The following is a 13,938-nucleotide window of genomic DNA, read 5'->3' as shown; positions in this document are numbered from 1 at the left end:
TACCTATATGACATTAACTTGAAGCTTCCCATTTTCAAAATTAAAAAAGAAATACTCTTTCTTGCTCAACTTTTGGTAACTTTAAGGGGAGAGTTAAATTCTACTACTTTCCTCTTCATTTTTCACTTAAGCTAAAATTTGGTCATTTCCTCCCCAAAAGTAAATTTTAGAATATTATATACTTACCTCATTAGTTTTAAGACCATTTGCAAACCACTTTCTCATGGAAAAAAAATTAGAACATGAATTTCTTGCCTCCTAACCAAAACTCATAATTAAATTGCTTAAAACTGGTGGTTTAGAGAAAAAAAAATAAAGCAACAAGGTAAAAAACACATTGCATATAGAGGAAAATAAAGGTAAGGATGACAGATGTTTTCCTCTCATAAACAATGGAAGGTAAAAGACAGTGGAACAACATCTTCAAAGTACTGAAAAATGTCACCTTAGAATTTTATATGAAGCAAAATATTTTTAAAAATGAAATGAAGGTAAATTAAAATGTTTTCAGATATCTAAAAGCTGGAAGAATTCACCATAGGCAGACTTGTACTACAAAATTTTCATAAAGCCAGTGTTTGATCTGATACTGGAGTCTGGCCATTTCTTCTCACCATAGGACTCCAACAGTCTTTGCTCTGGAACTCCCTATTTAAAAGTCAGGAAATTGTGTGTCTAAACTGCTTCCATACTTACAGGTATCAAATCTGTAATGCAGTCTGAAGAATTTCATTGCCCTAATATGTTTTATCTACATTTCATTTTTCATGTGCATTAATCCCTTAATAGACTTCTTGGTCTCATTGCTCCAGAGAACTAATTAATGTGCAAGCACACACACATACATACACACCTTCAAAAAGTCAATAAATCAGTCAATTTTTAAAATTTTGGTTGAATGATTGTAGACCTTTAAATGTAGACTGCAAATGTGGACTTTTAAAAATTTGGTTGAACAATTTTCCCACTAATTTGATAAACATAGATGGCAATTATAGCTGATTTAAGCCACAGAAGTTTTTGTTTGTTGGTTGGTTTTTACTCTCATGGATGCATAGAAATTGTTTTACTCCAATTTCATGGGTTATTTATTTTACAATTAAGCATTATATGTAAAGAAATCTAATGAATTCTATAATAAGGGATCTTTGTTTTTTTTTTTTGTTTTTTTGTTTTTTTTGGATCTTTGATTTAATCCTTTCTATCACTGATTTTAAACTTTCAGATTTATTTATTTATTTATTTATTTATTTATTTATTTATTTTTAAAGATTTTATTTATTAATGAGAGACAGAGAGAGAGAGAGAGAGAGACAGGCAGAGGGAGAAGCAGGCTTCATGCAGGGAGCCTGACATGGGACTCAATCCCGGGTCTCCAGGATCACACCCTGGGCTAACACAGTGTTAAATTGCTGAGCCACCTTGGCTGCCCAACTTTCAGCTTTAAATAATGTCACAGTCTGCATGTAAACAACTATCTTAATAATTACTCTGTAGGGAGAAAAGTCACAGTATAGCAGTTATTGGACTTGGTTTCTTTTATTGTTGTGTTTTATGTTCCTCTTACTGTAAAATCATTTCTCCTTGTATTTGGAATAATGTATTTTGGATATTTTTATAGTAGTCTCCTCTCTCTCAATTTCTCTTTAGATTGTTATATTTTAAAGCACAAGTTTAAAAATCAAATTTACATTTTATCCTCAAGTCTATTGTATAATACCAAAATTATTATTGTTAATTATTATTATTATTATTATTATTATTTGCTTCCTCATATTTTCTTCTGTTGAAAAGTTTTATTTCTCTTTTCTTCTCTTTTCATTTTTATTCTTTTCTTTTCTTTCTTAAGGGGATGGGAGTAGAGGGAGAGGGAGTGAATTTCAAGCATGCTCCATACCCAGTGCAGAACCCAGATGCAGGGCTCAATCTTACAACCCTGAGATCATGACCTGAGTCAAAATTGGGAGTTGGATGCCTAACAAACTGAACCACTCAGGTCCCTATAAAGTTGTTCCTTTCTTTTGCTCTTTCTTTTTTCTCTTTCTTTTCTTTTATGATTTACTTATTTATTCTAGAGACACAGAGAGAGGGTAGAGGGGAGGGGCAGAGGGAGAGGGAGAGAGAAATTATGTAGACTCCACACTGAGCACAGAGCCCCACATGGGACTCAAACACCTTAGCAGAAACCAAGAGTCAGAGCCTAAACCAACTGCACCAGTTAGCCACCCTTACAGTGATTTCTTAATCTACATATTTTATAAGTATCTATCAAATGGTTTTAACTTTAAAGTTTAAATTTACTCCTAAAATATATGTGTTTAAACTTTTGACTTTAATTTTTTTTTGTTTGCCTTAAACCAAAATATACATATGTTTTTGTTTTAAAAGATTGGGTAGGGACCCCTGGGTGGCTCAGTGGTTGAGCGTCTGCCATTGGCTCAGGTTGTAATCCCAGGGTCCTGGGACTGAGTCCAACATCAGGTCCCCTGCAGGGAGCCTGCTTCTCCCTCTGCCTATGTCTCTGCCTCTCTCTGTGCATGTCTCCCATGAATAAATAAATAATTAATTAATTAATTAATTAATTAAAAAAAAGTAAATCCATCACTATTATTTCTGCAGAAATCAAAGGCAAAGAGGTGTTATTTAAAATGACAGAAACAGAAAAACAGATCATTCTAAAACTGGAAAAATATTGAAGCAAGATGAGAATGGTATAAATATTCCATTCACCAGAAAACTAACCAAAAAATTACTGCCAGTAATAATATTCTTTTGTAATTAAGGTAAAATAAATATATTTAAAAGCCAAATGAGCAGGGGAAAGGGAGAGGAGGATGTGGGAGGGAGAGACAGAGGGACAGAAGGAGCAAGGGACAGAAAAACAGAGACAGATAATTAGTAACTGCATGAAAGAAAATGTTGGAATGTACTCTTTAAGCAGGAGAAAAATGGAAGGTAAATAAGATATATTTAAATAAATATTGACTGAAAAACAATAGAAATGCCATGTGGAATTTAAAATATAGACTTAATTAAAACACAGAGAAGTAGCAGGATATTCTTGTGGAGGAGGAAATGAAAGGTCAGCACACCACCTGGGAAGATAGTCCAAGGTTGCCATTTATGTAATACTCTTATAAGTCAGAGATATTTTTATGTGTCATCATCTCCAATAAGACCGTTATTATCAAACAATAACAAAATGTTACATGAAAGATCTAGACGAATAGATGGAATAAAAGTAGAAAAACAGGAAGCAATACAAAATAAGCACATGAAAGAGAAAAATATGCCCCAAGAGAAACAAAAACCACATATTAAGATGACAGATTTAAATCTACATGTATTAAAATTACACTAACTGGAAGTGACTACATGTACCACTAAAAAAAAAGACTCAGAATAGGGAAAAAAAAAAACTAAACTAAACTAATAGAAGAGAAATATCAAAGCTTTATCAATAGTGGTTAAAAATAATAAATGTAAAAATCAATGAAAACACCATCTATTCCACAAGTTAGGATAAAACACCAAAATATGTCCACAGAATCTAGAAAGAAGAAAATAAGAAAAATGAAATCACAGAGTTAAACATTTTTAAAAATTGTATAATAGAATGAACAAAACAAATAGTTCTTTGAAAAATTCTAAAACTGGTAATAATTTGGTGTGGTAAAATTTAGTGATATTTTTACCTGCCATTTACCTACCGCCTAAGCACACCTTAGTTTTTAGTATTTCCTTCTGTGGAATTATATTAATAACAAGATTTTTTTTCTCTCTCTCACCTGCATTTTCCAAGTGTATATATCAGATTTACTCTTCTGTGCCTAAAACTTCTCATTTTAACAATGCAATGGTGACATGTTCCAGATCAGCTGCTAATGGCTCCTAGCCAGGTAGCCAGATGAGAGAATGAGTAGGAGATATTAACTGATTGATGGGGATTGAGGGAGAAGAAGGGGGTTGCTAGTTAATGTGAATTCTGGAGACAAAGTCCAATGGACAATGCTTACACATGACCTTGATACATGTAAGGGCTAGACTTAGTCTTTCCCCTTCGTTGTACCATATACTTCCTGATTATCTCTCTGCATTTCATAATTCTGTCTCCTTTTGTCATAAAAAGGATTGAACTAGGTTCTTTCATGAAGTGATTTCTAGGCTTAAAGCTCCATGAAATAAGCTAAACCCATTTAAAAATGTGTACAGCATGTGTGTGTTTGAATGTCCTCAAATTGCTAGTTACATTACCATGGTCAATTATACTTGGCAATTGAACTTAATTGAAGATGAAAGCACATTAGGTTTTTAATTTAAAAGTCATAGGTAAAACCATTCTAAAAATCCTATTTGAATAGCAAACTGGTGATGTTTCTCTCTATGTGCTGGGAGTTTATGGTACATTAAGCTGTTCACTCATGTAATTAGAACAATAACAGGATGAGATGTTGTACCAGGTGATACACGATAGCACCTCCCATTTATCTCTACTAAGATTTAGATTACGAACATGAAATTGCCTTTGAGAACACTCAGGGTAAAATGTTTCATAAAAATACATGAGAGAGGAAATATTCTTCTCCTCTTAAACACTCTCATAAGATGATGGCTACATCAGCCACCAAATTGTCAGACAGGAATTGATAGTTTCTTGTTTTCTTCTACAAGACTTGATAAGTCAAAAAAAAAAAAAAAAAAAAAAGACTTGATAAGTCACTACATCATGTCTCTTAAATAGTTCTCACGTTTGGCACTTTTCCTCCAACCCTGCTGGTCCACCATGGCTCAGTTTCTTTCCTCGACTCTTTCACATTCATCTTCCACACTGTTGAGAAAGTGACCTTAATTATGCCACACAGTGGTTTAAAGCATTTGTAAGTTAGGCTAATTCCAAATGCTTGCATCACCTACAAGCCCCAATCCTTTCTTCTCAGCCATCTTGCTCACACACATTTTGTTTCAGTCATGCTGTTGTTGACATTGCTGATGCCCCAGGCATTATTGACGCTGATTCTGAACATCATGGAAATTACATGGAAAGACAAAAAATACCCTACACTAGTATATTTGATCTTACACCTGAGTAGACTGTAGGATCCAGGGGAAACTCATATTCATGCTCACTATTTAAAAATTCCATTATGTCTGTGTCTGGCTGGCTGTCTTACCTGAAATTTGCATTAAACCAACATTATTTTCCTTCAGTGTTTTTGCTGTGCTTCTTGTTCAGAGAATGGGGTCTTGTAGTACCATAAAGATGCAAGTAAAGCATGTGATCATTATCTCCACAAGTTGTTAATCTGTCTGAATAGAAGCCGTAAACATATACCATAGTGACCAACCAGTTGATGATGGTGTTTATCAGCTCAACATGCGGATGTAGCATATATTTTTAATGACACATTTTATCGCAAACTCTAAAAATTATGTCTGGTGGAAGCATTTGTAATTTTTGGGTTTTTGTTCAGGTTATATCCACTTCCAAATGTATTAACAACAGTCATCAGGGTACTTTAAATTAATTATTTTACATTAGTGCTCAATAAAGTTTATTATGCTACCATTGTAATCGCCATGACTTTCTTTTTTTTTTTTTAATTTTTTTTTTTCATGACTTTTTTTATAATAACACAGCTATTGTAGCAAATACCACCTATAACAATTTTTACAATCTCATGCAATACCCTGATCATTTCAGGCATGGCACAATGATATATTTGTCACAGTGTAGATGACCACACAAATGCGTAATTTTGTACATTCATTCACACTGTGGTAAAGACAGCATTGTTCTCCGCATGAAATGCTCAGGCTATCACATCTAACAGAAGATTATTTAAAGAAAAATAGTTTAAAATAAAATAACTGCTAGCAATAACTTGATTATAAAGATATATCAGTAGAATATGCTTTCAAATTGAAATATCACACAACTCAGAGTCTAAGATTCAATTCACATCTTTAAAAAAAGGGGGGGGAACATATTTTTCATTTTAATGGTCCACTTTGTGAAATAGATTTTAATATAAATAAAAGCAATAAGACCTGTTGTTTCAATAACTATTTCAACAAACTTAATAAAACTAAGCCATTGTACATCCAGACAAAATTAAACTGTCACACTAAAAACAATAATCTGTCAGTAATAGAAAACCATTCTCCTGTTTACTTGCTAATTGCTTGAAAGGTATACCCATTTATCTTTCTCCTAAACTTTTATGAGGTATCATAAACCATAAGTTGATATCCTTAATTTTTTCTCTCAGATTGGAAATGGCCACTTTAAAAAATTATGTTTTGTTTTAGTTCCACTTTGAAATAATGGAATATGTGAGCTCAAAGTGGCCAGAATAATAGTAGGCAAATTTTCTCATATCTTTATTTCTTCAAAGCTTTGAAACCCATGACCCTCAACATCAGAGTGTGTGCTATTCAAAACGTGCTTCTTAGGTTACTTCTGCCCTTAATCATTCCAAAGGGGAAAGAAATAGGTGTGAATTAGTAAGGGGTTTTCACTGATCTAAACCTACGAGTCACTTTCTGTGACTCACTTTCTATGACTTCCTCTAGCTATTTCTTTCTGGGGCTTTTGCTGTCAGAAGTATCCTTTTTCTCAGGGCACTGGGTTTCTACTGGTAAAGGGTTTATTTATTTACTCTTGCCCCAAATACTCATTTCTCAGAAGGCCTTAGTTTTTCCATGATTTTCAGGCTTGTTTGATACTTCTTGTTGACCATCCTTAGGTTTCATGCTTCCAGTTCTGCACATTAAGATGCATAAAGTACACATCTCTATAGGTGAAGTTTTTCTCCTGGTACCCAGGAACATGGCATTTGCTGACTTGCTAAATATTCCACTTGATTATGTTCAGTGTGGCTGTCCCCTGGGGTTATTCTAAAACACAGGAGGTGTCATTTTAGTTTAGAAAAAGTTTATCATTATAGATGATCGCCAATTAGTTTTTAAAGAGATACTTTAAATGTGAAGCACTTCCTAATACAGGGCAACTTTATTTGATATGATATGATATGATTTGATATGAGTACAATGATTTTTTGAATTTTAGGTAAAGTATACTGTACTGAAGTCTTCCTGATTTTAGCTGAAGAAGGAGTATAATGCTTCCATTTTGATTTTGTTTACTTGTTTAAATGGTCATGTTTATGTAAATGATAATGTATCACAATAGAATCTTTAAGGACTAAAAGTTCTAAGTAACACAATAGCTTTTTTTTCACTGACAAATCTTGATATTAAGCATAAAATATAGTGAAATCTCATGTCAATGTTACCCTTTTCAATTTCAGTTAACAATTAATATGGATTTGGCAATGATAAGTATCAGTAAGCCTCATGGGGGTGACTTCAATATTAATGATGTAGGGAGATCTATTACTCTTTATTGCTACAAATTAATGATACTTTTTAAATAGAAACTTTGATAGGTAGTCATTATTTTTAACTGAGGGGATGATTCCTTGGATTTTTTTCTTTTTTCCCCTAACAAATCAAGTGGATAGCCACGGGTTTATCCTCATGATTGATCCTTGAATTGGGATGTGGAAGTTGGCAACTCTAGTCCTTGAATATAAATTATCTAAGTGGTGCCCCATCTAAATGCCATAACTTCTATCACCTTCTGCTTAGGTTCTTCACACAGTCATAGCTCTTGCCCATTCTTTGAAAGTATTTGAGTTTGCAAATAATCAATTTAAAAGCGCACATCCCTCAGTGAAGGTTGCTGAAGGGGAGGTGGGGTTGGGGGGTGGATGGAGTAACTGGGAATTAGGCATTAAGGAAGGTACAGGATGTGATGAGCACTGGATGTTATATGCAACTGATGAATTATTGAAAACTACATCTGAAACTAATGATGTACTATGTGTTGGCTAATTGAATTTAAATAAAATCTTTTTAAAAAATAAAATTAAAAAAATAAAAGTGCACATCCTTAAAAATGACCATTAGTCCCTTTGTGGCCTGTCCTCTAATTTCCTCTCCATTTTTAAAAGATTTTTATTTATTTATTTTACAGAGAGAGAGCATGTGCATACTCACAAAAGTGGGGATGTGGCAGAGGGAGAAGGAAAAGCAGGCTCCCCAATGGCAGGGGGAGCCCCCCGACGTGGGGCTCCATTCCAGGACCTGGATGGAGATCATGACCTCAGCTGAAGGCAGAAACTTAAACATCTGAGCCACCCAGGTGCTCCCCTTTCATGTTCTTTATAATCTCTAGGCATATGTCCTTTGTATATGTTATCTTTCTTTCTGAACAGCACTTTCCATGCATCACTTTAAACCATTACTCTTTAAAAAATAAAATAAAATAAACTATTACTCTTATATTCTTAGTACATTATGATGACTCTGCTATAGTCAATGAATAATTCAAAATATGCATAACTTTAATGCTCTTGTTATGTACCGGTACCAACAAGTGTTTTATATAAATTTTTCATGTATCATCATCACCTTTAAAAAATCTAAAATTATTTATAATCACAATCAGTAGCATTTCTTAAGAGCTTATTATATACTAGGCTCTATGTGAACTGCTCTCTTCATATTCTTTTTTAATAGAAATAAAAACATTTAATGTTTAAGCAACTTACCTAAGTTTAAAGCTATGAAATTACAGAAAGTAGGAGAAGTTTGGTCAATAGGTTTACTATCAATTTCAACCAGCTAGTGGGGCCCTTGTCTTTCTTTTCTCATAAATCCCATTTCTTACAGGATTCCACCCTCACCATTAAATGGATACTTTTTATGTCTATATTAATTTATTGTATTCTGACAGCAAAAACTAGGTTCATGGATCAGAGGCCAAAAGATTATTTATTTATAGAAGATCTTAACATGAGTTTTCTATGCCCCATTTCTGCCTTTTGTTTTAAGGAAGAATCAGGAAATGGTTGCTAGCAGGGTGCAGGGAAGGAGGCCATAGGCAACTTGATTGTTGGCTTCTGTTTTTGCTCATGCCCTCCTAAGGAAAGGGAAATGGCTCATTGATTTCTGGAACTGGGGCAAGGCTTTGGGCTAGAGCAGCTGTTACTCTTCTAGAGCCTGAAGGAAATGTGTATCATTTACTGGTACAAAGATTACTTTCTCTATGTTTCCCAGATCACTGGCCACTATTCTACCAAGATTTCAGCTGCTTTAAAGATTCGAGTTGGGGTCAAGACTTCACCTAAGTGTAGCTCAACTGAATATGCTTGGGAACTTCAAGGAGAGAAGGGTTTGACTTTTTATTGTTGTGCCCAAGATTGCGAATCCAAGAAACCACCGTGGAGCCGACACCAATGCAAACACACGAGGGTTTATTTACAAGCTCGAGCTTGGGTCCAAGTGCACCCAAACACACGAAGGTTTATTTACAAGCTCGAGCTTGGGTCCAAGTGCACCCGACACAGCGGAGCAGGGACTTGGACCCCGAGACTAAGACGTGTAGCAGCTTTATAGGCGCCAGTGGCCAATGGGATACACAGAAAGTTGCACAGTCATGTCGGTCCACACGCAGGTGGCCAATTGAATTACACCTTACCCTATAGTATCCATTTGAGCTGCCCTATTACTTTGGTCAGAATTGGCGTGCAGTTTTGGCGGGCACAAAGCAGGGTTACATTGTTATGAGCCGATTTCTGATTAGGATGTGCCCAGCGGCTTGACTAGGGTGGGGCAGCGCCTTAAGCAATAAGCAGGTCATGTGAGGGTCATACGAGAGGTGGGAATCAGTGTAGCACAAAATGGAATCAGTCCTGCTCTGCTTGTCCAGGGGTAGGGGATTTTTGTTAAATTTCCTGGGTCCCACATTTATAGCTCTATTTGGTACAGGCCCTCAAATGCCCACCCTCTTGTGGATGCTGGGTGCAAAGATAGCTGAGGTACCAAGAAATGTAAGGTTGGATATGAGGGAGCAAATCTATGATCCCTCAAGCCTGGGCATTACAGATGCTGAGATGTGGATGCTACACAGATGAAAACAAACTGTGGGGCAAGGAATCAATGGAGAGAGAGAGAAAGTCTTTGCCTGCATTAGCTATCCCTCACCTAGCATTTGCCACTTCAATTCCACCTATTTATTCTCTAAGCTCTGGCCCGGAGATAACAGGATCTCTGGGCAGCTATAACTTAACTCTTGAAGCAGTGACTTTCATTGCTAAGGCCTAAAGCAAAACATAAAAAGTTACAATGTTTTATTGTATAGTTTCATTGCTTCTACTTAATATATGTTATTTGCCAATTGTATGTACATTTGAATTGATGTGTTCTTTGCTTGTAAATTTCCCATCTCATAAGCGCCAGAAGGGACCATCCCAACATCTCAACGGAAGAAAGATGCAATTAGAGAAGTACATTATGGGACAAGCTCCTTTGTCACTTAAAACAGCAAATGAGTTACGGTTTAATGCAAGTACCTGTAATTTCTGAGGTCTAGTAGTCAGGGAAAAAATTGCTATGTTTCTGGATACTTACCATAAAAAAGGGAAGCGGTGTGCAAAAGGTAGCAGCAGGAGATGTTGCTTTTGGGGTTTTGTACTTGGATTTGATAAAGCTACTAGCCACATCCCTTTTCAAAAAGCAGCTATTGGTTTGAAAATGAGTTCTTGTTGAAATCCAATGCCTGACACATAGAAATGTAATGACACTCCAGCTTGAGATAGGCATTCCGGGCTTTATAACTCTCAAGGTTTAAGAAACTCAAAAAATGTTTCCCTTGTCAATAGGATATGCTATAATAAAGAATGCTGCAAGCTGGGCCCCAGAAGTAACTTGGTTTTAATTTAGAATGTGGCAGCTATCGCTCATCTTTATCATTTCTAAATGTGACTTTGGTCCTTCGACTTTAAGGTTATATAAATGATTGGGAACATAAGATGATTACCTAGCAAGTGAAATAAAATACATGGTACAAAAAATATTCATATTGCAACTGCCCCATGAAAGACAGCATTTTTTTAAAATTTGCTCTTTTTTTCACTTAGAATATAAACTAGGAATTCAAGGTAAAGTGATGGTTTAACATGTTTTAAATTATTCTAAATTGAATGCAATTTCAAATATTTATAAGATAAGTGGGAAAAAAGGAAATTGTATCCAGTGACAGGATAAATATTTACAAAATATTTTAAAAGCTTCCTATTGGACATAATGGCTAGGAAAGAATTTTATTGTTTGGCAATCATTCCTAAATTCATCCCCTCAATCAGTCAGCAAACGTCTGTAATATGCAACATCATAATATGAGAGTTATGATGAACATGGAGGTGGATAAGTTACAGTACTTATTTCAAGCAACCTAAGGTCAAATGTGAAACACAACATTGAAAGTATTTGGGTTAAATCTTTCAATATTTGTGTTAATACTTATGTTATAATTGAATATAAACAAATGTGATGAAATGCACTTTAACATATACATGATGATATTAAATTAATACTATCAAATGTAGCAAGAGAAATTTATTTAATTGTGTCTAAAAGAGACGGAAGAGAAACAATAAGTAAGTAATCTATTTACTTAGAGATTCTTTCAAGTATTGAATTGTCTATTCAAAGTATTGAATTGTCTATTATTTTCCATGAATGATGATGAAGTGAGGGAATTCTCTATTGTTTTCTCTTTATCACCTGTTAGGATTTGGTACGGAGAAAAAGTATCTGATTACATTAAAAAGATTTATTTTATTTGTTTGAGAGGGAAAGAGAGAGAGAAAGAGAGAGAGAGAGAGCCTTATGTGTGCTTGTGGGAGAAGGGGTAGAGGGAGAGGCTTTCAAGCAGTTTCTGCACAGAGTGGGAACCCCCACAAAGGGTTTGATCTCAGGACCCTGAGTTTATGACTTGAGCCAAAATCAAGAGGTGGAGGCTCAACCCAATGGGCCATCCACATGCCCCAGACTGCATTTATGATCATTCTGCAAGTTGTAGTTAAACACAAATGCATATAAGGAGTTCATTTGTTAGGAGTGGTCAGAAGAATAATGTTCCCTCAAAATGTCCAAATCCTGATCTCCAGAGCCTATAAATTATGTAAGGTAAATTAAAGTTGCAAATGGAATGAAGGGTATCAATGGGCTAGACTTAAGCAGAGAGAGCAGTATGGATTATCCAGATGAGCACTCTGTAATCACACCAATCCTTGAAAGTAGAATCAGATGGCAGAAGAGGAGAGTCAAATGGAAATGAGACCACAAAGAGATGGTCAGAGAAATACAACTCTGCTGGCTTTGAAGTTGGAATAAGAAAGCCATGAGACACAGAATGTTGGAAGCCTATAGGAGCTGGAAAACAAAAGAAGTGCATTTTTCTCTAGAATCTCTAAGAAAAAAAAATAACAGTTCCCCCAATACCTTGATGTTTAACCCAGAGTGACCCCATAAAACCATAAGATAATACATTTGTATATTTTTAAGTCAGGAAATGTCTGGTAATTTGTTATAACAACCACAGAAAACTTATAAGGATTGAGAGTTCCGTGAGGTTTGTATGCACAGAGTAGTTTGAAGCCTATAGGTAGATAAATATAGAATGATTAAGAAAGCTCTTGACAATGTTTTTGTTTATTAAATAGACTATATAGGAGAAAACAGTTGAGAGAAATTACTCTAATAAAATGATATGCTCTTCTCTCAATGACACATTTTTTTTTTTTAATTCAAAGCTGACTGTATTGGGCAACCAATGGCAATGGGTGATGAAATGAACTTTACATGATAAGCTACAAGTATAAGAGATTTAATGTTGTATTTAAATAAGCTATCAAATGAGACCTGCAATTTGCAATGTCTCGCATTATTACTTGATATAACTGGCTCCTGATCAGCACCTGAGGAAGAGAAAAAAAATAGACTTGGGGACTACACCAAGGAATAAAACATCTTCGCTTGTTTTCTTTTCTTTTCTTTTTTTCTTGTTTCTTTTTTTAGGTATAGAGATTTGGCTCTGTGACACCAGCAACATTGTAGCTTGCTGAAAGGGAAGAGGTCCAGGTGTTAACTGAGATTTAAAGGAGACCTCTCAATAACATTAATCTTGTTAATTATAAAGAACCAACTTCTTGTTTCATAAAATCCAAACATAGCTACTGAAAAAATATTTTTACTTTTGTTATAAGGCAAATACCTTGCTTTGTAAGTGTGACTCTCACCAGCTTCTAACCCCCCCCCTTTTTTTTAATAATGTGTTTCTGGACAATTTAGTATTTTTAAGAACACAACTAGTATTATTATAGCAAATAAGACTATCCCATTAAATGTAATATATATGATTATTTGCTATAATATTACCTTCATGAATACTATGGCAAAGAAAACCAGTGTAGCTAGCCAAATTTTAAATGCACCTGGGAAAAATAATTCATACTCTTTTGTAAAGCAGGTGGTAGCTATTTGTTGTTGTGGCATCTTGAGGCTGAGGACCTGGAATTCCACTGTGGTTAGATCTGCCAAGTGGGAGTTATTATGTCACAACTTTAGTTCCGAAATAAACAAATATGTATCTCCTGTCACCTCCCTACATAGCCAAAAAAATACAAAACAAACAAACAAACAAACAAAAAACAAAAAACAAAAAACAAAAAAACTGTAATACAGATGAGAGCTCTGAAGTTATGTCAGGGATGAAAACAAAGCATCTTCTATCCTCACCTGTACAAGGTGACCATTTGCAAGGTGACTTATATTTAAGGTTTATTTATTTATTTATTTATTGGGGGGGTTGCACACACATGGGGGAGGGGCAGAGGGAGAGGGAGAGAGCTCTCTGCTGAGTGAAGATTCCTGATGTGGGGCTCCATCCCAGGACCCTGAGATCATGAGCTGAGCCAAAATCAAGAGTCATCCACTCAATGGACTAAGCCATCCAGGCACCCCTGCAATGTGACTTCTAGGAGATAGATGGATGACCTTTGAATGTCAGTAAATGATATTTCAGTATTT

At 35.1% G+C, this 13,938-nt stretch overlaps 1 long non-coding RNA gene across 1 annotated transcript in view; it reads right to left on the bottom strand.

The window, feature by feature from the left end:
• The window catches only part of LOC112661758 (uncharacterized), a 48,310-nt gene that overhangs the window by 1,167 nt on the left and 33,205 nt on the right, over window positions 1–13,938 (bottom strand). The window contains exons 5-7 of the long non-coding RNA XR_007407581.1: window positions 8,062–8,148; window positions 5,172–5,307; window positions 4,749–4,828 (exon numbers count right to left, since the gene is read on the bottom strand). This is a non-coding gene — a long non-coding RNA (uncharacterized LOC112661758). The remainder of the gene's footprint in view (window positions 1–4,748; window positions 4,829–5,171; window positions 5,308–8,061; window positions 8,149–13,938) is intronic.

Source organism: Canis lupus, chromosome 31 (genome assembly GCF_003254725.2).
Source record: "Canis lupus dingo isolate Sandy chromosome 31, ASM325472v2, whole genome shotgun sequence".
Lineage (NCBI taxonomy): Eukaryota > Metazoa > Chordata > Mammalia > Carnivora > Canidae > Canis > Canis lupus.
The sequence above is the reverse complement of the archived record's forward strand: the minus strand, read 5'-3'. Positions and strand labels throughout refer to the sequence as shown.